We start from the raw sequence: 27191 nt of genomic DNA on the forward strand, positions 1-27191 counted from the left end.
TAGTTGGGGAGTGAGTGTGTATTGTGTGTGAGAGTTGGTGTGAGTGTGTGAATGAGTATGTATGCATTGTGAGAGTGAGTATGTATATGTGTGTTTTAATTACTCAAGGTTTGTCACATTTTCTTCTACTGAATGAGAACTCATGCAATAATTGTGAGGAAATCTATAGGAATTCTAGGGTCATTCTACTTCACCAGAAGTAACTGCTCACACAGCATCAGCTGCATATTCTCCCTAGTTCTGAATCTAGGCAATGGCCAACCAACCAGAGGGAACTGACGCATGGCACTCACATCCTGATCCTAAAACTAAACAATAAAGAAAAAGGGACAAAAATATTAGTCCTTTAAGCAGTGGTTCTCATCTCTTTTCCTAAGAGCTGTTTCAAAAACTCTATGATGTGCAGGGTCTTAGCCCAACCACAGAAGGCTGAGCTGGGTCTGAGGAAGAGTAAGTGTGCTGCTCACCCAGTCCCCAGCCTCCCAGATTCCCAGAGACAGTCAGACACAGCAAGGAGTCTAGTCAAGCAGGAACTCCTTTATTGTCCCACAGCAAACATCTTTTCAAGCAAAAAACCTCAGAGCAGGAAAAAACAGCCAGCCAGTGGTTTCAAAGGTCAGCCTATCACATGCCTAGGCACCCTAGGCTTTGCCTAGTGAACACTAGCTGTTCATGCAGCGACCTCATCTGGTTTGATCTAGGCAACCAATCATCTTTTTTTGTAAACAAGTCAGGACTCACCCATCTGACTTCCCCTCAGCACCATCTCTGACTGGCTCATGTGCCCAACAATGAGATTACAGAAAGAGCCCAAAATGAGTGATGGTGTGGCTGTCATGAAACAGCAGTCCATAACCACTTTGGAGGAGGGCAAATCAGACATCTGTTCTGAGTGGCCAACAAAACTGTGTTGTTGATTTTTCTTTTCATTTGTTGGCCAGAGTGTCAGTCAGAAGATCCTGTTTTCAAATCAATGACGTCATATCTAGACACTTTCTTATTCCATGAATGTTCAGAAATGTGTGGCAAAAGTTCCCTGGCGATTAAAGTAGATGATACATAAGAAGTAAAACAATAACAAAAAATATAAAACCCAATGTGATACAAAGCCAGTTAGCTCTGTCAGATGTTTCAATAACAAAGAAATCCCTGCAAATCAAACACAACAGCCTGTTAGTTTCCCAATAACTTCAGTAATGAGTTATTTGGTGTGGAAGCACTTCAGGTCTTGGCTCCTGACAGTTTTATAGACCATAGTAAAGCCTTTCAGCAGTTTTTGGGGCAGGCGTGACTAGCAACTAGATTATACAGACTGAGTACATGATATTTACTCTTCAGAGAGAGCCAGTAAACCATCTGACCAATTAGGCCTCAGATTCTTTGGGTCTCATGAAAGCTAAGAAAGACTGCATGTAAAAGCCTCAGAACACATTCAGACTGGAGTTTCTTTCAATGTGTCTTTCATACAAGTCCTGTGAAAGACTGCCAATGACCAGGAGTCTTCATCACAGACACAAACAAAAGCCCTGCATGCCTATGAGCAGCAAGTACAGCTGTGTGGTTTATGAAGACCCACACATTGGCAACCCATCAAACACCCTTTGAAGACAGAGGCAGAATTGTACAAAAAGCCTTCTAAATTCCCAACCCTCCCTGTCACTTAGCCTGTCATTCAAGTTCATCAACAATCAATATCTCAACTTTTTAAAGCACTATTTCCTCAAATGAACCTCTAATCTAGTTAACTGGTCCCTGCCTCTCTGTTTCTTCTCAAACCACTTCATATAGAAGGTCATCATTCTGCATTCCACCTCTCCTTTCCCATCCTAGACCCCAGACCACCATCTAACGCCCATTCAAATACTTCCTCTCCACCAACAACTCTGGACCACACTCATGTCTCCTTTCTCTGACTTCTTAGGGTTAATTGCATTTATACTCACTTGATGCTAATGATGATACATAACCACTGTTAGATCCTCACCTAACTTCCCTTATATGTGTCTTCCCTCGCGCATAATTGATAACCACTAATTAGCCACTTTGATTTTATATTGCAAACTGAACAGATCTATCCATATGCACGTGTTGCCCCTCAATTTCTCATGCCAGAATTATCTTTCTTATATTTCAGCTAGGTTCAGAGCCATTGCCTCTCCTTCCACCTATGCCACCTGTGTCACCAGAGCTTATGAATTCTGTCATTATTGTATCTGTTGCAACCACCCACCTTTTCCGTTCCCACTGCCAGCATCCTTGTTTAGACATTGGTTTCCTTGCCTGGACTGTTTCAAAACTCTCCCACTGGCCTTCCTGACACTAGTTTCCCCACCTCCAATCCAATCCAAACACCCAGCTAGATTAATCTTCCTAATGCAACTCTGACTCACATTACTTCTCAAAGTAAACACCCTCCATGCTATCCCATAGAGTATCAAATAAAGTATAAATTGTGCATTCTGAAATAAACTAGGCCCGAGGTAGTGAGTGCTGTGGTATGTCACCCATCCTCCTCCCCCTCACATCGGAATATTTATTCCCCTGGATGTCAGCAATTCTGTCTACTGACAGGTCACAGTCGAACCCCTTTCCAGAAATTTCCTTTGGCAACAGGAGCTATTTGTCTCAAGTTCTATCCCCTCCCAGAAGGCAGCCCACATGCAATGCTGGCTGTGAGGGTACAAAGGCTAAGATCCCTTGCCCCAATCTAGAATAACTTTGTAGTGCTCTGCCAGCTTCACACAGGACCAGTTGAAGGTCACTTTCCAACTTGATTTTTGCTAAGCTTTTCCTTTACCCTATCCTGTTTCCTTCATTCTTTCAGTTATTAACCCCAAGGGAATTCCCCAATAAAAACCCTTCCCTGGAATCTTCATCTCAGAATCTGTGTTCAGAAGCTACAATGTAAGACAATCAAAACACTTTCTACATAGAATTCATTTTTCATGTAGCCTACAATCCAGTCAAACTGGATGACCTTAATGATATTCACATACCACCCCTAATTTATTCACTTAAAATAATCTTTCTGGTTGTCTAACAAGTTACAGAATTTTTAAAATATTTGTCTAACAGGATATAAAAGAATAAGTGGCCAGTCGAATACAATATGAGCAGTTTCTGTGGTTCAAATGTGATTTCAGTGTCTGCTAAAGATTTCTGCATTAGACCAGGCGTTGGTGGCATACGCCATTAATCCCAGCACTAGGGAGGCAGAAGGCAGGTGGATCTCTGAGAGTTCAAGGCCAGACTGGGCTATAGAGTGAGTTCCAGGATAGCCTCTAAAACAACACAGAGAAACCCTGTCTCGAAAAAAATATTTCTGCATTAGAAGCTGTTTTCCTAAACTGACAGCATAAAGTAGTGGAAACTGTAGGGGTGGGGCTTAATTCGGGGTGAATAAGTCACTAGAGATAGAGATCAATACGTTTCTTATGGGGTCCAAGTCAGTCCACACAGAGCAGGTCATTATTTTTAATAGACTGGTCCCTTCCCAATCTCTACTCTTGTATTTCTGTGTGATATGCCCTTCTCATGTTGTGTCAAAGACAAGGCAGGACTTCATCATAAGCTGACATGACAGAGTCACGTTGTCTTGAATTTTCAGTCTCCAAAACTGTGAAGTTAAATACAATAAATAAATTTAGTCTTTATTTATTTATTTATTTTTGGTTTTTCGAGAGAGGGTTTCTCTGTGGCTTTGGAGGCTATCCTGGAACTCGCTCTGTAGACCAGGCTGGTCTTGAACTCACAAAGATCCACCTGCCTCTGCCTCCCAAGTGCTGGGATTAAAGGCGTGCGCCACCAACGCCCGGCTAAATTTAGTCTTTATAAGCACTAACTGTAGGTGTTTTGTCACTGCAACATAAAATGAGCTGATACAGCACAGATTTCCTAGCTGAGATCATAGGACAAACCTAGAAAAATATTCTAGACAGGGAAAAACATGACCAGAGTTCTGGAAATATGAAAACTTATCTATAAGAAAATTCCAGAATGACTGAAGGTCAAGGGGCTTGAGAAATGGTAACAGAACAAGAGGTGTGAGAAATCATCAGGGCCAGAACAAGAAAGGTAAGCAAGCTTACAAAGGGACATTTAGAGCAAGGGAAATGTCACATGGCTTACAGGAAAATGATATTTGTAATTTTAGGAAAAAACATTTAGGTATTGTACAGAGGAAAAAAATAACTGAAGTCTGAAAGGAGTTGGCTACTGCAGTCATCCAAGCAAAATGTAATAGCAACTTACCTAAGGAGAACCATTTACTCTATGACGGCTTATGAAAAGGAAGAAATCAACATCACTCCAGGTTACTGATATCTTTCTGGAAAATTGAGTACTATTCCCAAGGGCAAATCTGAGAAAGACAGAAACATAGGAAGAAAGATAACATTTCAATTATAGCTGCATGTGATAAACTAGTGAAGAGTTGGGAATGACAATGAAAATGAAGACACAGCATACCCACTCTATGGGACACTATGAAAGCAGTGCTGAGAGGGAAGCTCAGAGAGATGACAGCAGCTTTCAGCAGTGGTTTCCAGAAGCTATTGAAGAAGTTCCTCTTGGAAGGAACACCTGCATCCCAGCCAGCATCCACTGACATTTCTGGGTAAGAGATAATCCCCTGCTGCAGCGACCATCAGAACTCCAGCCCCATATTTACCAGAGGAGTGATTACCAGAACTGTGACCCAGCCTCCACCTGAAGGAGCAATCACCAGAGCTGTGGTCCCACCTGCACCTCCAGGAGCAAACACCTGAGCCTTGAACAGCCTCTACCTGGAGGAGCAATCACACCACTGGAGCCACAGTTCCCAACTATACCAATTGGAGGAAGTGGGACACCCTGAAGCAGGTGTTTCACACAACTGATTAGATGAAGAGATGCATAGACAACAAGGTAAGAACACACTCAAGAACACAAAGAGCAATACAGCACCACCAGAAACTAATGGTGTTACAACAGCAAGGCCTAAACATCCCAACACAGATGAAACAGATGGGAATGACCTTAAAATAATTTTATGAAGATGTTTGAGATCCATAAAGAGGAAGCGAAGAATTCCCTTAAGGAACTGAGGGAAAAGTCAAACAAAAACTTGGGGAAAACTAACCCAAGGATGTAAATTACATCACAAAAACACAGGAAATAGACGATCTCACAGCAACAAATCTCAAAGATGGAAAATGCATACAGAGTGCCACCATCAACAACAAAAATAAAATGAACTAGAAATCAGTGGACATTAATATTTTTTAATATAAATGAAATCAATTAACCTATTAAAAGACACAGGTTAACAAAATGGATATGAAAACAGAATCCATCCTCCTACTTCATGAAAGAAGCACATTTGAACCTCAAAGACAGATATTATCTCATGGGAAAGGGTTGAGAAAAATTTTCCCAGTACCTATCCTAATATCTAACAAAACAGACTTCAAACCAAAGTCAATCAAACGAGATAAAGAAGGTCATTTCATATTCATCACAGGAAAAATCCAGCAAGAGGAAATCTCAATTCTGAACATCTACGCCTCAAACACAAGGGCTCATGCATTTGTAAAAGAAACATTACTAAAGCTCAAATCATACATTAAGCCCCACACACTAATTGTGGGACACTTTAATACCCCACTCTCACCAACACAGACAGATATCAGACAGAAGCTAAACAGAGAAATAAGGGAACTAACAGACATTGTGACTCAAATGGATTTAATAGACATCCATTGAACATTGCACTCAAACACCAAAGAATATAACTTCTTCTCAACACATCATGGAACCTTCTTAAAAATTCAGTAATAAAGAAATCCTCAACAGATACAAAAAATGGGAATAACCCAATGTATCTTATCAGATCAGCATAGCATTAAGTTAGAATTCAACAAAACAACAACATTAATTTCAGAAAGTCCACAAACACATGGAAATAGAACAATGCTCAACTGAATCATCAGTGGGTCAATGAAGAAATAAAGAAAAGAATAAGGAATTCCTAAAATTCAATGAAAATGAAGGCAAAACATACCCAAACTTATGGGACACAATGAAAGCAGTGCTAAGAGGAAATGCCATAGCACTAAATGTCCACATAAAGAAGCTAGAGAAATCCCACATGAATGAATTAACAGAACAAAAAGAAGCAAACTTAGCCAGGAGGAGTAGATGGTTTGAAAATTCATCCATTGAACATTGTACTCAAACACCAAAGAATATAACTTCTTCTCAACATAAAATATCTTGGGGTAACTCAACCAAGCAAGAGAAAGACCTGTATGACAAGAACTTTAAGTCACTGAAGAACACAATTGAAGATGATATCAGAAAATGCAAGATCTTCCATGATCATGGATGGGTAGGATTAACATAATAAAAATGGTATTCCTACCAAAAGCAATCTACAGATTCAATGCATTACCCATCAAAATCCCAGCATAATTTTACAAACCTTGAAAGAACAATACTAAATTTCATATGGCAAAACAAACAAACAAAAAAAAACCAGGATAGCCAAAAAACCCTGTGCAATAAGGAACATCTGGAGGCATCGCCAACCCTGACTTTAAGCTCTACTATAGTGCTATAGTAATGAAAACAGATTGGTATTGCCATAAAAACAGAAAGGTGGACCAATGGAATCAAATCAAAGACCCTGATATTAACCCACAGACTTATGAACACCTGATTTTTGAGAAAAAATCTAAAAATATAAAATGGAAAATAAGAAACCATCTTCAACAAATGTCACTGGCATAACTGGATGCTGACATGTAGAACAATCCAAATAGATGAGTATCTACACCTATGCATGAAACTCAAGTCCAAATAGATCAAACACCTCAACATAAATCCAACCACATTGAACTGTATCATAGAGAAAGTAGAAGTACCCTTGAACACATTTGGTACAGAAAACCACTTCCTGAATATAACACCAATAGCACAGGCACTGAGAGCAAACAATTAATAAATGGGACCTCCTGAAACTGAGAAGCTTCTGTAAAGCAAAGGACATGGACAGCAAGACAAAGTAGCAGCCTACAGAATGGGAAAACATTTTCACTGAGGAAAGATATCAGCCCTTCCAGGCCCCAAACTCCAGCGAGCCCAGCTTTGGGAGAGCTTGGGTCTCCAGCGGGGACACTCCCAATCCCCTGCCCAACATCCATCCCCTTGATCTTCCAGGGCAGCTCCAAGCATCCAGAAGACCCGCCTACACAGGAAAGACATCAGCCCTTCCAGGGCCCCACCTCCGGCAACCCCAGCTTCAGCTTAAGCTTCAGTGTCAGCATCCCCAGCTTCAGCTTCAGGAAGGAAGGAGACAAGTGGAGACGGAAAGACCCCACCAGCACCCACTGGAAGAAGAGATGGGAAGAAGACGGAATAAGAGCTCACTCAGCAATAGAAAGACCAACATGACTCTACCAGAATCTAGGGAACTAACGCCAGCAAGACCTGAAAAGCAGTACATAGATGAAGCAGAGGAGAAAGACCTTAAAAATTATTTTATGAAGATGATAGAGACCCTCAAAGAAGAAATGAGGAAATCCCTTAAAGAAATAGAAGAACAAACAAACAAAAAATCCATGAAATGGGGGGGAAAATTTAAGAAATAAACAAATCTCTCAAAGAATCTAAAGAGCACCAAGAAAAAACAACCAAACAAATTAAGGAAACAACTCAAACAGTTGAAGGATTGAAAGCTGAAATAGAAACGATAAAGAAAACGCAGAATGAGGGGATGCTGGAAATAGAAAAGCTGGGTAAAGGATCAGGAACTACAGATGCAAGTATCACCAATAGAATACAAGAGATACAAGAGATAATCTCAGGTGTTGAAGACTCGTTAGAGGATATAGGGTCATCAACCAAAGAAAATCTCAAAACCAACAAATCCCTAACACAAACATCCAGGAAATATGGGACACCGTGAAGAAGCCAAACCTGAGAATAATAGGTATAGAAGAAGGCGAAGAAATACAACTCAAAGGTACAGAAAACTTACTCAACAAAATAATATACGAAAACCTCCCTAACCTAAAGAAGGATATGCCTATGAAAATACAAGAATCTTACAGAACAACAAATAGGCTGGACCAAAAAAAAGAAGTCACCTCGCCATATAATAATCAAAACATCAAACCTACACAATAATGAAAAAATATTAAGAGCAGCTAAAGAAAAAGGCCAAGTAACATATAAAGGCAGACCTATCCGAATTACAACTATCTTCTCAATGGAAACAATGAAAGCCAGAAGATCCTGGATAGATGTCCTACAAACGCGAAGGGAACAAGGATGCAAGCCCAGACTACTATATCCAGCAAAGCTTTCAATTACCATAGATGGAGAAAACAAAATATTCCATGACAAATCCAGATTTAAACAATACGTATCCATGAATCCAGCTCTACAGAAAGTGCTAGAAGGAAAACCTAGATCCAAGGAAGATAACTACACTTACAAACACACAGGCAATATATAATCCCACTAAACAAAACACCAAAAGAAAAAGGAAGGAGAAACTACACAAAATAACTTCACTAACAATAAATCAAGCACAAACAAGAATCACCAATCAATGGTCATTAATATCCCTCACAATGGCAGAAACCCTACAAACTCATGGAAATTTAACAATGCACAATTGCACCATCCCTGGGTAAAAGAATAAATAAAAAAAGAAATTAAAGACTTCCTGGAATTCAATGAGAATGAAGACACAATATACCCAAACTTATGGGACACTCTGAAAGCAGTGCTGAGAGGGAAGTTCATAGCACTAAGTGCCCACATGAAACTAGAGAACAGTCATACTAGAGAATTAATAGCACAGCTGAATATTCTAGAACAAAAAGAAGTAAACTCACCCAGGAGGAGCAGACGCTTAGAAATAATCAAATTGAGGCCTGAAATCAATCAAGTAGAAACCAGGAAAACATTGAGAAGAATCAATGAAACAAAGAGTTGGTTCTTTGAGAAAATCAACAAAATAGACAAACCTCTGTCCAAACTAAACAAAAGACAGAGAGAGACAGCATGCTAATTAACAAAATGAGAAATGAAAAAGGGGACATAACAACAGACTCTGAGGAAATCCAGAGAATCATCGGGGCAGACTTTGAAAATTTGTACTCCACAAAATTCAAAAATTTGAAGGAAATGGACAATTTCCTGGATAGATATCACTTGCCAAAACTAAATCAAGAACAGATAAACAATCCAAACAGACCTATAACCCCTAATGAAATAGAAGCAGTCATCAAAAGACTCCCAAACAAAAAAAGCCCCGGCCCAGATGGCTTCAGTGCAGAATTCTACCAGAAATTCAAAGAAGAGCTAATTCCAATCTCCTCAAAGTATTCCACACAATAGAAGCATGAGGCTCACTGCCAAACTCTTTTTAGGAGGCTACAATTACCTTGATACCCAAGCCACACAAAGACACAACTAAGAAAGAGAACTATAGACCAATTTCCCTCATGAACATCAATGCAAAAATACTCAATAAAATACTAGCAAACCGGGTTCAAGAACACATCAGAAAAATCATCCACCATGATCAAGTAGGCTTCATTCCAGGAATGCAGGGATGGTTCAACATTAGAAAATCTATCAATGTAATCCACCATATAAACAAACTGAGAAAGAAAAACCACATGATCATCTCACTAGATGCTGAAAAGCCTTTGACAAAATCCAGCACCCCTTCATGATAAAGGAACTAGAGAGATCAGGGATAACAGAAACATACCTGAACATAATAAAAGCAATATACAGTAAACCAACAGCTAACATCAAACTAAATGGAGAGAAACTCAACGCAATTCCTCTAAAATCAGGAACAAGACAAGGCTGTCCACTCTCTATATTTCTTCAATATTGTACTTGAAGTTCTAGCTACAGCAATAAGACAACAAAAGAAGATCAAGGGGATACAAATAGGAAAGGAAGAAGTCAAGCTTTCACTATTTGCAGATGATATGATAGTTTACATTTATATAAGTGACCCCAAAAACTCCACAAAGGAACTCCTAGAGCTGATAAACACCTTCAGCAAAGTGGCAGGATACAAGGTAAACACAAAAAAATCAGTGGCCCTATTATATACAGACGATGAAGTGACTGAGAAAGAAATCAGAGAAACCTCACCCTTTACAATAGCCATAAACAGCATCAAATATCCGGGGATAATGTTAACCAAGGAAGTGAAAGACCTGTATATCAAGAACTTTGAGTCTTTAAAGAAAGAAATCAAAGAGGATACCAGAAAATGGAAAGATCTCCCATGCTCTTAGATTGGTAGGATCAACATAATAAAAAATGGCAATCTTGCCAAAAGCAGTCTACAGATTCAATGCAATCCCTATCAAAATTCCGACACAGTTCTTCACAGACCTGGAAAGAACATTAATCAACTTTATATGGAAAAACAAAAGGCCCAGGATAACCAAAACAACCCTATACAATAAAGGAACTTCAGGAGGCATCACCATACCTGACTTCAAGCTCTATTATAGAACTATAGTCCTGAAAACAGCTTGGTATTGGTACAAAAATAAGCAGGTAGACCAATGGAACCGAATTGAAAACCCTGATTTTAACCCACACTTATGAACACCTGATTTTTGACAAAGAAGCTAAAACTATACAATGGAATAAAGAAAGCATCTTCAACAAATGGCGCTGGCATAACTGGTTACTGGTATGCAGAAGACTGCAGATAGATCCATGTTTATCGCCTTATAGAAAACTGAAGTCCAAATGGATGTGGAGAGAGGGGAACACTCCTGCACTGCTGTTTGGAGTGTCAACTCATACAGCCACTTTGGAAATCAGTATGGAGATTCCTCAGGAAAATGGGAATCAATCTACCACAAGACCCAGAAATTCCACTCTTAGGCATATATCCAAAAAAGGCAAATTCATACAACAAGGGCATCTGCTCCACTATGTTCATAGCAGCATTATTTGTAATAGCCAGAACCTGGAAGCAACCTAGATGCCCCTCAACTGAAGAGTGGATAGAGAAAATGTGGTACATTTATACAATGGAGTATTACTCAGCAGAAAAAAAAACAATGGAATCTTGAAATTCGCAGGTAAATGGATAGCACTGGAAGAAACCATCCTGAGTGAGGTAACCCAGTAACAAAAAGACAAACATGGTATGTACTCACTTATATATGGGCTTTAGACATGGATCAGGATAGTGCCAGTCTGCACTTCCACTGACAGAGAGTCTGGGAAACAGGAAAGAACCTAAGAGAGATCTGCATGGTACCCCAGAGAAGAGGAATGAGGCAACATCTTCTGAAGAGATTGGGAACACTGCAAGGGGGGGTGGGAGCTGGGAAGAAGAGAGGGGGAGAAGAGGAAGAGAGAGTAGGTCACGGGGGAACAGGAAGGTTGAGTGGGGGGGTAGAATAGGGGGAGAGGGAATCCTAGGTTAGAAGACAGATCAGGCACCAGTGTGACCTCTAGTGATCTAAAGGATGACACCAATTGGCAAGCTAAGCAATAGTGGAGAGACCACCTCAAATGCCCATTCCTGATAATGAACTTGATGTCTATAACCATCCGGGAGCCTTCATCCAGTGACTGATGGAAGCAGAGGCAAACACCCACAGTTAAACACTGAACTGAACCCAAGGAACCCAGTGACAGAGAGAGAGAGGAGCGATGAGCAAATTGACAAAGAATGGGCTGGCAAAACCAGCAGAGACAGCTGATCTGAACAGGGGAGAGCTCTTGGACCCCAGACTGACAGTTGGGAGGCCAGCATGGGACTGATCGGGACCCCCCGAATGTGAGTGTCATTGAGGAGGCCTGGGCAATCTATGGGGCCCTGGGCAGTGGATCAGTGTTTATCCCTGGAATACAAACAGACATCGTGGGTCCATAGCATAAAGAGGGATGCTCTCTCAGCCTGGACTCTTAGGGAAGTGCCTGGACCCTACCCTGAGTGAAATGACAGACTCTAGATATCCCCTATGTACAAGGAATTGGCAATAGGGTGGGAGGCTGGGGGGGTTGGGGGGTGTGGGAGGAGGGGAGGGAGAGGGAACTGGAATTGACATGTAAAACAAGCTATTTAAAATTAAAATAATAAAAATTAAAGAAAAAAAAGATTTTCACAAACTCCACACCTGACAGGGTTGATCTCCAAAGTATACAAAGAACTCAAGAAACTAGACACCTAACTACCAAATAATCCAGATTAATAAAAATGAAGTACAGATATAAACAGAAGATTCTCAACAGAAAACTTTCAAATGGCTAAAAAACACTTGAAGAAATGCTCAGTATCCTTAGTTATCAAATAAATGCAAATTAAAATAACTCTAAATCTTACACCAATCAGAATGGCTAAAACAAAAACCACTGGAGACAGGTTATGCTGAAAAGGATGTAAAGTAATAGGAACACTCCTCCATTGCTGGTGGGAATACAAACTTGTACAGCTACTATGAAAATTTAGTATGACTATTTCTCAGAAAATTATGAATCAGTCTACCTCAATACTTTGCAATACTACTTTTGGCCATATACCCAAAGGAGGCACACTCACACCACAAGGATGTTTGCTCAACTATGTTCATAGCAACATTATTCATAACAGCCAGAACTTAGAAACAACCTAGATACCCCTCAACCAAAGAATGGATAAAGAAAATCTGGTATATTTACACAATGGAGTACTACTCAGAGGTAAGAAACAATGACATATTTAAATTGGCAAGCAAATGAACAGAACTAGAAAAAAGCATCCTGAGTGAGGTAACCCAGATCCAAACAGACAAATATAGTATGTACTCACTCATAAGTGAATACCAGACATAAAGCAAATTATAACCAACCTACAATCCAAAACCCCAGAGAAGCTGGAACCCTCTTACAGAAACAGATGGAAACAGGTGTGCAGATCTGTAACTCACCATTAGGCCAAGCTCCTGGAGTACAATTGAAGTGAGGGAGGAGCAACAATATGAACAAAGGAGTCAAGACCATGAAGGGAAACCCACAGAATCAGCTGACCTGAGCTAGTGAGAGATCTCTGACTCCACACTGTCAACTGGGGAACCAACATAGGACAGAACTAATGCAGGTGACAGTGGTGTGGCTTGGGCAGTATATGAAGCCACTGGCAGTGGGACCAAGATCTAACTGTAATGTATAAACTGGCTTTGTGGAGCCCATTCTCTATGGAGAGTTACCTTGCTCAGCCTAGACATGGGTGGGGGTTGTCTTGGTCCTGCCTCAACGAGGTGATGGGACAGGCTTAGCTGATTCCTTAGGGGAGGCTTTGCCCTCTCGGGAGCAGATGGGAGTGGGATGGGGAAGGGAGGCAAGAGTGGGAGGAGAGAAGGGAGGAGGAACTGGGATTGGAATGTAAGAGAAAAAGAAAAAAATCTGTCGTGTATCTTGGCAACCCTTCAGCTCATTACCAAGTGGAAACTATAGGTCCAGAAAAGAAACTAAATTTGTGTGCTGCTGGAGAGGAAGGGGTGTCATGAAAGAAGAGGGTCAACCTGTGGAATGTGCTTGTGATAGCTGTCTTCGGGCTGACATAGTGCTGGCCATGCTGGAGCAGAGACACACCTCCTCGAGATGGTCTTCTCCATACATGTAAATGTCATGTGTTAAATGACAGTGACAAGGCCTCTCTGCCTTTTCACTGTTATTAATGTTCAGACTGGGGCAAAACATCTCCCTCTTCCAAAGCCTGGCTGACCTTACTGACTCCAAAAGGGAGGCCTGAGTAGCCCTCAATAAGCAGACACTTGTCTTCTGCTTTTTATTTTCCTGAATGTAAACATCTAAAGAGGGAAGCCTATTTGAATAGGCCCAACTGCCAGTTTCACTTACCCTCTCAAATTTAATGAGCCTGTTTTGTTTTATCGGTACTTCAGGGAAGCTTACAGGGAAGAGGCGGCTGCAGGCAGCCAGCATGAAGCAACTTGCTGAGTCCTCAGTGTGAGGTTGGAGGTTTGCTTTGCTTCACCCACTCAAACCGACGTTTCCACGACTCCCCTTTCAAACACAGATCAAAACTAAACCAGTAGAGGAGAATTCTTCATCTCCCAAAGTGTCAACAGAAAAGAGTTTCAAGGCAGCTTGAAGGAGACACAGTTGCCAATGCACTCTGAACATGATGGCCATGTGGTAGTTTTTGAAGACATTTAACCCAGAGCTTCAGAATCTGGCTTCACAGTTGTGTGAGCAGGAGTTATACTGCCCTTCCTCCACTCTCGCTTAAGCAACATTCCTATTAAGGCTTCAAGATTTCCTGGCATTTCGAACACCGGCAAATATTTCCTGAGTGCCCAGCAGAGCAGTTTTGCATATAGTTGGTCATTAACAGTGGTAATGCTCAACATTGGTAACAAATATGCCTATAAGATATACTTCTTTCTCAATGGGGGGATAATAGGGTGGTGAAAGCCAGTATTAGTAAAGACAGAAATTCCCAGCAGCTTGAATCTGAAATATGTTGCTTGAAGAAATGCCAGGTCAGTAAGAAGTAAGCAAACACCCACTAGCAGCGAGGCATTCTGGTGGCCTCTGCTCTTCGCACTGTCATTTTATCACTGCCCTCACATTTATACTGCTTTTAACACCCACACTTCTCTCCTGGGTGGCTTTACACTTGTGCCATGGTTCCCACCAACAGTCCTGAGTGGGCAGAAATAGGTGATCACCTTCATGACAGGCTACCTGACAAGAGTCCAAGGTCATAAGGCACCATAAAAGTAGAAGCAGCTGTCAAGAGTGAATTTCAGATGGGACAGTCATATACACTTGGAGATCTGGAAGGAAATTGTGGATTTAGTCCAACACCAGAATTTTACATGATTAAAACAATGTTTAAACAAGTGGAGACATGGGAAAGCTTTACCAAGATTGCATCATGGTACCTTCTCAGAATGTTTTATTTTCTGTGTGTTGATATTTTTAATGCCTACAGCCTATAACCTGTCACAATGTAATAGCATGCTGTGTTTAACTATCTTAATCATCCCAAACTACAGTGCTCACAACTGTAGGGCCTTTGAGGGGAAAATGTGTAGAAGTTAAACAATTGATGTAGAAATAACACTTACCAAACACCAACTATACATAAAAATTGAGGGCTTTTTAAAATCAAGCCAAAAGCACCTCTCCTCTACCTAGTCATGCTAATGATGGATGGGATTTTTATGGGTGCTGATAGCATTGGGTCTTCACAACAAGCTGTAAATTAGAACCACTTATCCCATTTGAGAAATGAGGAAACCAGAGCTTGAAGCCATTAAGTAATTTCCCTAAGGTCCTGTAAGTCCTACAGAAAATCTAATTCAAGCTGCCCACCTCCAAGGGCTCCAATCACCCTAATGTGGCAATGCCTAAGCATAGACTTAACATATACAGAGTAAACAATGTGCAAAAGAGTGCTTTGCAAGCTGACTTCTCAGAGACACTTAAAGCAAAGACTTCCTATACACAAAATCGGAGGTATTTCTTTTCTTATAACTTGTCAGAGAACTACTAGCTTAAACCAGAATAAACCAGTGTCTAACTTTTCAAGATGCTTCTTTAACTAATGTGTTGCATTTTAATTAACCAGCTAATTTTTATGTAATTAGCATAATTGCTTCTACTCAAGAACATTAACTAAATAATCATGATATCTTTCAAGAATCTGGATTTTTCTTCTAGATGATTATTTCATTTTAAAGATGTGTTGTAATGATAGGTTGTAACCCTAACCCTAACCCTAACCCTAACCCTAACCCTAACCCTAACCCTAACCCTAACCCTAACCCCTAACCCTAACCCTAACCCACAGAGGCCGGAAGAGGAAGCCAGACTCCCTGTAGCTGGTGCTGCAGGTGGTTGTGAACTGCTCTTTGCAGGTTCTGGCAAACAAAAACTCAGGTCCTCTGGAAGAGCAATGTGTACTTTAACCACTGTGCTATTTCTCCAGTTTCATGATGATTTCATATTCAGGGCACTAACCTGAGCATTGTTCATAATTTATTCTATTTCTAGTCATTTATTAGTGGAAATTATGCTTGACTGGAACAACTCAGGCAGATTGGAAGGATAAAAATACTTTCCAATAGTGGCTACTTAATTAACAGTGTGGAAGGAACTGTAATGTTGGGTGAACCCTTCTGAAAACAGAATCCATTTTTAATTGGTCAAATTAAGAGATAGCTTCTTTTTCAAATATTTGTCCTTTAAGTTGCTTCCAGATAGAATGATGGAATTGATGCTGCTCCTTGTGAGCCAGGGACAAAGTTAAAAGTTAAAGGGAAAGAGTGGAGAAAAAGACAACACAGAGGCCTTCATTGGAGACAGCATCATGGACAGCTCCACCAAGGTAACATCTCCCTAAAGCAGTTGGTCTTCTCCTTGCTGCAAGAAAACAGACATCCCAACCAACAGATATACAAATAGTACCATACAGACACACAAACCTAGTGCAATGGGAACTCCCTGGAATCTTTGAAGGTGATCCTTATAGAAGATGGCTAATTCAAGTTCCTAGGAATGGGGGATATGGAGCCTGAAACAGCCATCTTCTTAAGCAGGCAAGGCTTCTAGTAGAGGGACTGGGTCACTAATGCAGCCACAAAACTTTCAACCTATAATCTGTCCTGCCTGCAAGATGAGCTGGGTAGTGCAGAACTTGTGGGAGTGGCTAACCAATGACAGGTCCAATTTGAGACCCACACTATGAAAGGGAGTTCAAACCTGGCACTGTCTGGATGGCTAGGAACCAGAGGCTAGATAGTCCAGAGATCTAGGACAATACCAAACATGTCTGGAAAAAAAACTCAATGAAATGATTCCTAATGACATTCTGTTATACTTATAGAACAGAGCCTACCATAATTGTCATCAGAGAGGCTCCATCTAGCAACTGATGGGAACTAATGCTGAGACCCATAGTCAAACATTAGGTGGAGTTTGGGGAAACCTGTGAAAGAGGGGAAGGAAGGATTATAGGATCGAGTGGGGGGGTCAAGGACACCAGGAAAACATGGACCACAGAATCAACTAAGCAGGGCTCATAGGAGCTTACCGAGAGTGAAGAGATAATCAGGGGGCCTGTATGGGGCTGACCTGCATCCTATACATTTATGTTATGGTCCTGTAGCTTGGTGTTCTTGTGGGACTCGTAACAGTGGAAGTTGGGGTGTTTCTGAGTCTTTGGCCTAATTGTGGAACCCTTTTCTCCTACTGGGTTACCTCATCCAGCCTTGATATTAGGGGATGTACCTCATCTTTGTGTAACCTGTTATGCCATGTTCAGTGGATATCCCTGGAGAAATGCTCATTTTTGAAGGAGGGTGAGGTGGATGTGGGGGAGAGGGGATGTGGCAGGGAGGCTGGGAGGAGTGAAGGGAGGGGAAACTGCAGACAAGATCTAATGAGACAAGAACAAAGAAAGAGAGGGGGAGGAGGAGGAAGAGAAGAAGAAGAAGAAGAAGAAGAAGAAGAAGAAGAAGAAGAAGAAGAAGAAGAAGAAGAAGAAGAAGAAGAAGAAAAAGAAGAGTTAAGGCAACATGAATCTTATGAAAGACACCGACTCTAGGTATCCTGTTCTCAAACACATTTAAACAGGTAAAATTCCAGAAGGTTTAAAAAGCTTTCTGTTTACATATAATAAATGATATAAATTATGCAAACAAGCAGGTGAATTCAATATAGGAACTGGAGAAGAATGTCTAAAAGGTCAGTAATGTATGGGGAAAACAGGATTGTGGATGAAAGGGTCAGCAACATGGGAAAAGTTCAGCAAGGAAATGAGGATTAGGGAGAAAAAGACATAAGCGTTATAAATGGAAAAAAATGAACCATATAAAATACATAACAGAAAGCACTGTTAGTAGATTTGACCATTCAGAAGAAAGAATATCAAGAATGGAAGAATTAAAATACTACACTTAGATTCCAATAAGGAAAATAGTAACATGTGAGTGTAAATAAAGCATGCAGAAACTCAGGTGTAACTAAGAAATCAGATCTAAGAACCTGTGAGGCAAAGGAAATATCTGAAGTAAATCCTAACAGATCATAGCATAATTTTCTACAAATATAAAAACGAAATAACATTCAAATAGAAAAAGCTTTTAAAACCTCAACAAATGAGCCAAGAAGAACTTCTCTATGGCATACTATAGTTTAAAAATACAAAGTAAAGAATATTAAAATGCTATAAGGGAAAAGCACAAGCTCATCTATAAATGTAGAAACAGCAGACAATCCCTATCAACAAATATAAAAGCCAGGGAAGCATGAAATGATATGTTAGTCATATTTCTTGAGCTCTGAAAGTAAATAACTACAAACCAAGTTTCTTATATGAAGCAAATTTGTCTTTTAAAACTGAAAGAGGCTTGGAGTCTCCTGACCTGAGGACTACACCAAGACTGTTCCTACTGATTGAATCCCCCAGAGAGCTGGGGGCATACCAAAACATCCAGGGTCTACCGCCATTGGAGTTTTGGACCTACCTGCACCTACTGGGAGAGAGTTTGAACCCTGACCCACTGGGAGAGGGAGAGACACCATCTGCACCCACTGGAAAGAGGGATGCAAATATAACAGTATAAGAACGCATTCAACAACAAAAGACTAATATGACATCACCAGAGTCTTGGAATTCTACACCAGCAAGACCTGAACATCCCAACGGAGATGAGGCAGAAGAGAATGACCTTAAAAACAACTTTATGAAGATGACAGAGGCCCTCAAAGAGGAAATAAGAAAGTCCCTTAAAGAAGAAAAAAACAAACAAAAATGCAAGAAATGGAGGAATAGACAACGAAAAAATGTGAGGAATACACAAATCTCTTAAAGAAAGTAAGGAAAACCAAGAAAAAACAAACAGGTGAAGGAAACAATTCAAACAGTTCAAGAATTGAGAGCTGAAATAGAGACAATAAAGAAAACACAGACTCAGGGAATGCTGGAAAAATAAAATCTGGATAAACAAGCAGGAACAATGGTAGCAAGCATAACCACCAGAATACAAGAGATGGAAGAAAGAATCTCAGGTGTTTAAGACACACTAGGAGAAACAGATTCAAGGACCAAAGAAAATCCTAAGTCCAACAAATCCCTAACACGAAATATCCAGGAAGTATAGGACACTATGAAAAGACAAACCTAAGAATAATAGGTATAGAAGAAGGTGAAAATACCCAGCTCAAAGGTGCAGAAAACATATTCAACAAAATCATAAAAGAAAACTTTCCCAACCTAAAGAAAGACATGAGTATGAAAGTTCAAGAAGCTTAACAGACACCAAATAGACTGGACCATGAAAACAATCCCCTCACAACATAATAATCAAAACACCAAACATACAGAATAAAGAAGGAATATTAAGAGCAGAAAGGGGAAAAGGCCAAGTAACATAAAAAGGCAGACCTATCAGAAGTACACCTCACTTCTCCATGGAAACTCTGAAAGCCAGGAGGTCCTGGAGAGATGTTCTACAAACACTAAGAGATCACAGATTCCAGCCCAGACTACTATACCCAACAAAACTCTCAATCACTATAGATGGATAAAACAAGATATCCCATGACAAAACTAGATTTAAACAACACATATCCACAAATCCAGCGCTACAGAAAGGTATGGAAGGAAAACTCCAACCCAAGGGTGTAAAGGGAAAGCCTTCCCGCCAGCCTGGTTCCAGAGCCACATCAGTCCCAAATAAACACACAGGAGGCTATATTAATTAGGAAGCTGTTGGCCTTGCTGGTTTCTTACTGGCCAGCTCTGACTTAAGTAATTACCCCATAATTGTTAATCTAAGTATGTCTCTTACCGGAGAAGTTTCCGGGCTTCCTACCCCATGGCGTTACATCTCGACTTCGTGCGTTTCTCCTTCCCAGAGTCCTCCTGGATTTCTAGTCCCACCTAGCTTGTTTCCCTATTGGCCAACAGTGCTTTATTGACATATACACAGGACTTCCCCCATCATCTCCTCTTTTCTGTCTATACAAAAAGAAAGGTCTTAACTTTAACATAGTCAAATTATATATAACAGAACAGTTATCAAGTAAGAACACAGTTACAATATTTTAGCAAGATTTAAAGAGAATATCATCCATCCCATCCTTGTGAGTCCAAATTTCTAAATATAGCTTATCTTTTATCATAACTAAGGAAAACTATAATTATAACTATCGGCCTTCAACTCTATCAAAGACCACAGAAGGATAATATATAAACACTAGGATTGACAGAGACATCTTGCTACCTGGACAGTCACCCAAAGTTCCTCTGTAATGTTGGGGCATCCATCTTCAGCCCATAGGCCACAATGTGTCTAGAAGATTTCTCAGCAAAGCAGGAGATTTCAAAACTGTCCATCTGTATTGGCAGTCTGTCAGTCATTTCTCTGTGTCCTTCAGAAAGTCTCATAGACTCTTCCAAGAAGCAGGAACCCTGTAAGACTCAGTTCAGCAGTCACTTTCCTGTGAGTCCTGCATGTCCAGATTATACAACAATAGTCAAGCAGTACAGGCAAGAGCAATTTCTTGCCCAAATGGCTAATCTTGCCATGTTTAAAGCAAACTCCATAACGAGTTTCTTTAATGCCCATCTTCCTCTCAGACGTAATTGGTGATGCCAGGAGCAGACATTTCTCATTGTCAAGAAAAACCCTAAACCATTTTAAATGCCACTTTCTGAAGGTCTTTGAAAGGTTTGAAGACTATCTCAAATATATTTCTGTATATCTAGAAAACCTAACTTACTTAACTATAAGTTCTGAGTATTATAAGTAACTATCTATAGTCTGTATTTAATTATGCATTACATTTTAAAAGATCAGTATAAGCACAATACTTAATTAAGAGGAGATATATACGACCTTGAATTTGTCTCAATAAATGAAAAACCATACCAATACAAAGTATTCATTTTCATACCATAATCCCCTTTTTCCTTTAAAAAGAGATTTGTTGTGATCATTAACCAATTATAAGCAACCCATTTAAATGAAAACAAAGATTTATAAACAAGATGGTTATTAGGACGTTGCTCATTCCAAACTGCTTCAAGCTAGAAGGGGGCGCCGTTCATAGCATGGAGATCATGACAAAACTCAGAAACCTATATAAGTCCTTATTTTCGTGGTCTGTAAAGCTGCATCATCTTAGCTCTTTCAATTGTTGGAACACCTGGTCCACTGCTTCCTGGGGTCTTGATTCATCAAACCACAGAAGCCTGGAAGGAATCCTCAGCTTTTTATTTTCTGTAGAAACATAAACAAAAACTCCTTTTCCAAGTAACATATCCTTATACTTAAATTTTGAAGTCAAGGCATTTTTGAAAGATATAAGTTGAATTAATTCAGCAGCATTTATAATCAAGTGTACTTTAGCAGTTGTTCCTTCCTGAGCAATCAAAAAAACTGAAAAACACAATAGCATACAGTATCCAGACTCTCTGTGTATTTTCCATCTTTACGTGGCATATTTATTTATCTATTATTATTCTATTTCTTTTACTTTTATTTCTTTTTTTGCTGAGACAGGATTTCTCCTTAGAAACCTGCCTGCCTCTGCCTCTGCAGCAAATTATTCCGGCGTGCACCGCCACAGCCGGCTTCTCTACTTATTTACCACTTTGTCGTTTATTTTTGTCTCTCAATCTTACGTATATTTTTAAACACACTGTAAACATTTAGAGATCTTTCTTCATCCAAGTCTGACTTTACTGTAAATCTCTATGTTTTTCTGGCCATGTGTCTTATCTGTTAAAACCGCGGCTGTTTAAACTGCAGTTTTTCCAAGATGGCGGGCTTAAGCATGATTTCAGCTCATTGCCTCAGTCTATCCTTGGAGATGTGGTCACTGCCACTTCCAGCAGCTGTACACCCACTTGAGAAAAATGCTGCTACCAAAAACCCATACTTTTCTCCGTTCTTTTGTTTCTAAAATTCCTTTAAAGCTTTTGTCATTCTGCATGGAAATTCATGATCCCACTTATGATCACCATTATGTAAAGGGAAAGCCTTCCCGCCAGCCTGGTTCCAGAGCCGCATCAGTCCCAAATAAACACACAGGAGGCTATATTAATTAGGAAGCTGTTGGCCTTGCTGGTTTCTTACTGACTAGCTCTGACTTAAGTAATTACCCCATAATTGTTAATCTAAGTATGTCTCTTACCGGAGAAGTTTCCGGGCTTCCTACCCCATGGCGTTACATCTCGACTTCTTGTGTTTCTCCTTCCCAGAGTCCTCCTGGATTTCTAGTCCCACCTATCTTGTTTCCCTATTGGCCAACATATTGACATATACACAGGACTTCCCCCATCACAAGGGAATTAACTGCACTAACAAAAACATAGGCAATAGATAATTCACTTTCCCAAAAGACAAGGAGGCGGGGGGGAACCCACACACAATACCACGAACAACGACATATCCAAAACAAGCAAGAATCAACAGTCAATGGTCATTAATATCCCTCTACATCAACAGTCTTAGCTCACATTTAAAAAGACACAGACAAACAGAATGCATGTGAAGATAGAATCCATCCTTCTCCTGCGCCTGGGAATCCAGCATGGGACTGATCAATACCCCCTGAATTTGGGTGTCAGTGAGGAGGCCTAGGGAACCTATTGAGCCTTGGGCAGCAGATCAGTACCCATCCCAAGTATACACACGGACTTTGGACTCCCATAGAACAATGTGAGGTGCACTCTCACCCTGAACTCTTAGGGAAGGGTCTAGGCCCTGCCCTATATGAAATGACAGACTGTGGACACCCCCATGGAGGGCCTCACTCTCCCTGGGGGAATGAGGGGATAAGGGGGGGGTTGGGGGGAGGGCACGGGAGGAGGGGAGGGAATGGGAGAGGGACCTGGAACTGACTTGTGAAGCAACCTTGTTTCTTATCTAAATTTAAACTGGAAAAAAAAGAAAGTTATTTGAATGCATGTTAAACATTAATGTAATTTTGAAAGGTTATATCTGATTTTTTTTTACCAAAATAAATCTGGAGAATAAAAAAAATATAATAGAAAAGGGGGAAAAAAGAAATACACCTCAACTTCAAAGACAGACATTACCTCAGAGTAAAGGGTTTGGAAAAGATTTTCCAATCCAAAAAAACCTAAGAAACAAGCTGGTGTAGCTATCATAATATCTAACAAATTAGACTTCAAAAGAGATGAAGTGTTTCATATTCATCTCAGAAAAAAAATCCATCAAGATTAAGTCTCAATTCTGAACATCTATGCCCCAAATACAAAGGCACCCACATTCATAAAAGAAACAATACAATTCATATCACACAGAAAGCCCCACACATTTAAGTGGGATACTTCAATACCCCACTCTCACCAGTAGACAGAATCATCAAACAGAAACGTAACAAAGAAATAAAGGAACTAACAGAAGTGATGACCCAATTGGGTTTAACAGACATCTATAGAACATCCCATCCAAACACAAAAGATTATACCTTCATCTCAGCACCACATGGAACCTTCTCTAGAATTGACCATATACTTGCCAACTAAGCAAACCTCAACAGATACAAAAAGAAAATTAGAATAACCCCCTGTATTTTATCAGATCACCATGGTTTAAAGTTAGAATTCAGCAACACAAATTGCAGAAAGCCTTAAAACTCATAGAAATTTAACAATGCTCAGATGCATCACTCCTGGGTCAAGGAAGAAATAAAGAAATTAAATCCTTCCTAGAGTTCAATAAAAATGAATGCACAACACACCCAAACTTATGGGACACATTGAAAGCAGTGTGAAGATGAAAGTTCATAGCACTAAGTGCCCACATGAATAAACTGGAGAACAGTCACACTAGAGAATTATCAGCACAGCTGAAAGCTCAAGAACAAAAAGAAGCAAACTCACCACTGAGGAGTAGACACCAGGAGATAATCAAATTGGGGGCTGAAGTCAATGAAGTAGAAACAAAGAAAACAATATAAAGAATCATTGAAACAAAGAATTGGTTCTTCGAGAAAATCAACAAGATAGACAAACCTTTATCCAAATTACCCAAAAGGCAGATTAACAAAATAAGATATGAAAAAGGGGACATAACAGTGAGGAAATCCAGAAAACCATCAGGTCATGCTTTGAAAACCTGTACTCCACAAAACTGGAAAATTTAAAGGAAATTGACAATTTTCTGCATAGAAATAACTTACCAAAACTAAATCAAGAACAGATAAGCAATTTAAAAAGACTTATAACCCATAATGAAATAGAAACAGACATCAAAACACTCCCAACCATAAAAAAAAGAGTCAGATGGTTTCAGCGCAGAATTCAGAGAAGATTCAGTATCAATACTCCTCAAATTGTCCACCCAATAAAAGCATAAGGTTGATTACAAAACTATTTTTATGAGGCTACAGTTACCCTGATACCCAAACCACACAAAGATACAAGACAGAAAATTACAGATCAATCTACCTCATAAACATCGATCCAAAAATACTCAGTAAAATACTGGCATATTGAATCCAAGAACATATCAGAAAAAAATCCACCATGATCAAGTAGGCTTCATTCCACAGATGCAGGGATAGTATAACATACAGAAATCCACCATATAAACAAACTGAAAAAGAAAACCCCATGACCATCTCACTAGATGCTGAAAAGGTCTTTGACAAAATCCAACACCCCTTCATGATAAAGATCTTGGAAAGACCTGTATGAGAATTTGAGTCCTTAAAGAAATTAAAGAAGATACCAGAAAATAGGAAGATCTCCCATGCTCTTGGATAGGTAGGATACACATAGCAAAAATGGCAATCTTACCAAAAGCAATCTACAAATTCAATTCAATCCCCATCAAAATCCCAGCACAATTCTCACAGACTTTGAAAGAACAATACTCAACTTTATATGGAAAAAACAAAAAATCCAGGATAGCAAAACAACCCTGTACAATAAAGGAACTTCCAGTGGCATCACCATCCCTGACTTCAAGCTCTATTATAGAACTATAGTCCTGAAAACAGCTTGGTATTGGCACAAAAATAGACAGGTAAACCAATGGAATTGAATTGACACTAATATTAATCCACATGTAGGAAAACCTGATTTTTTACAAAGAAGCTAAAATTATACAATGGAAAAAAGAAAGCATCTTCAACAAATGGTGTTGGCATACCTGGATGCTGACTTGTACAAGTTGCAAACAGATCCATGTATATCAGCATGCGCAAAACCTCAACATAAATCCAGCCATACAGAACCACTTAGAAGAGAAAGTGGGAAGTACCCTTGAATGAATTGGTACAGGAGACAGCTTCCTGAACATAACACCAGTAGCACAGATACTGAGACCGACAATTAATAAATGGGTCCTCCTGAAGCTGAGAAGCTTCTGTAAGGCACAGGACACAGTCAATAAGACAAAACAACAGCCCATAGAATGGCAATAGATCCTCACCAAAACCACATCTGACAGAGGGCTGATTTCCAAAATATAAAAAGAAATCAAGAAGCTAGTCACCAAAACACCAAATAATCCAATTAAAATGTGGGGTACAGAACTAAATAGAGAATTCTCAATAAAGGAATCTAAAATTGTTGAACGACACTTAAAAAAGTGCTCAACATCCTTAACCATCAGGGAAATGCAAATCAAAACAACTTTCACCTGTCAGAATGGCTAAAATAAAAAACACCAATGACAGTTTATGGTAGAATAGGATGTGGAGAAAGGGAACACTCTTCCATTGCTGGTGGGAGTGCAAACTTTTATAGCCACTTTGGAAATCAGTATGGCCTTTTCTCAGGAAAATGGGAATCTGTCTACCTCAAGATCCAGCAATTCCACTCTTAGGCATATATCCAAAGGATGCACATTCATACAACAAGGACATCTGTTCAACTTTGTTCATAGCAGCATTCTTTGTAACATCCAGAACCTGGAAGCAACATAGATGCCCCTCAACCAAAGAATAGATGAAGAAGATGTGGTACATTTACACAATGGAGTAAGACTCTTCGGTGCGGGGGGGGGGGCAATGAAATTTTGAAATTCACAGGCAAATGGATGGAACTAGAAGAAACCATCCTAAGTTACAGAAAGACAAGCATGGTATGTAGTCACTCATAAGTGGTTATTAGACATAGAGCAAAGGACTATCAACCAACAATCCACAACCCCAGAGAATCTCAGAAACAAGAAAATACCTCAGAGAGACATACATGGTCCTCCAGAGGAAAAAGTAACAAGATCTCCTGAGCAAATTGGGATCATGAGGAAAGGGAGGAGGGAGGTAGGAGAAAGGGGAGAAAGAGAGGGGGAGGATAACATGAGGGATCAGGAAGATTGAGTAGAGGGAAGAATAGGGAAGAACAAGAAAAGAGATACCTTAATTGAGGGATCCACTATAGGTTTAAAGAGAAATCTGGCACTAGGGAAATGTCCAGGGATCCATAAGGATGACCCCAACTAAGGATCTAAGTAGTAATGGAGAGGCTACCTTAAATGCCTTTTCCTTATAATGAGATTGATGACTACCTTAAATCCCATCCTAGAGTCTTCACCCAGTAGCTGATGGAAGCAAAAGCAGAAATCCACAGCTAAACACAGAGCTGAACTCCTAGAATCCAGTTGTTGAGAAGGAGGAGTGATGAACAAAGGGGTCAAGACCATGCTGAGGAAACCCATAGAAACAGCTGACCTAAGCAAGTCTGAAAGCTGGAGAACAAGCACAGGACCTAACCGGGCCACCTGAATGTGGGTGTCAGTTGGAGGCCTGGACAGTCTATGGGTCCTCTGGCAGTGGAACCAGTATTTATCCCCAGCACAAGAATGGACTTTGGGAGCCCATTCCCTATGGATGGATACTCTCTCAGCCTTGACTCATGGGGAGGGCCTAGGCTCTGCCCCAAACAATGTGATAGACTTTGATGATCCCCCATGGGAGGACTCACCCTCCCTGGGAAGTGGATGGGAGTGGGATGGGGGCTTGGTGGGGGGCATGGGAGGCTGAGAGAGAGAGGGAACTGGGGTTGTTATGTAAAATAAGATTGTTTTTATCTAAATAATAGTTCATAATAAAAAATAAAACTGACAGAGAATTGAGGATATTTCAGGTCAAGTATAAACTAAGGCAGTTATTGACTATGAAGTCATCACTGCAAAGAGCAGTTACAAAATGAA

The 27191-nt window shown here is 40.1% G+C and overlaps 1 long non-coding RNA gene across 1 annotated transcript; it reads right to left on the reverse strand.

Annotated features, from left to right (window-relative positions):
- Positions 1-3394: 3394 nt before the first annotated feature.
- LOC121134696 lies at positions 3395-18596 on the reverse strand. The gene is made up of 3 exons (XR_005871815.1): positions 18519-18596; positions 4252-4360; positions 3395-3616 (listed from the first exon to the last, which is right to left on the reverse strand). It is a non-coding gene; the product is annotated as an uncharacterized LOC121134696 (long non-coding RNA).
- Positions 18597-27191: the final 8595 nt, after the last annotated feature.

Source organism: Mesocricetus auratus, unplaced genomic scaffold, assembly GCF_017639785.1.
Source record: "Mesocricetus auratus isolate SY011 unplaced genomic scaffold, BCM_Maur_2.0 Super-Scaffold_100029, whole genome shotgun sequence".
Classification (NCBI taxonomy): Eukaryota; Metazoa; Chordata; class Mammalia; order Rodentia; family Cricetidae; genus Mesocricetus; species Mesocricetus auratus.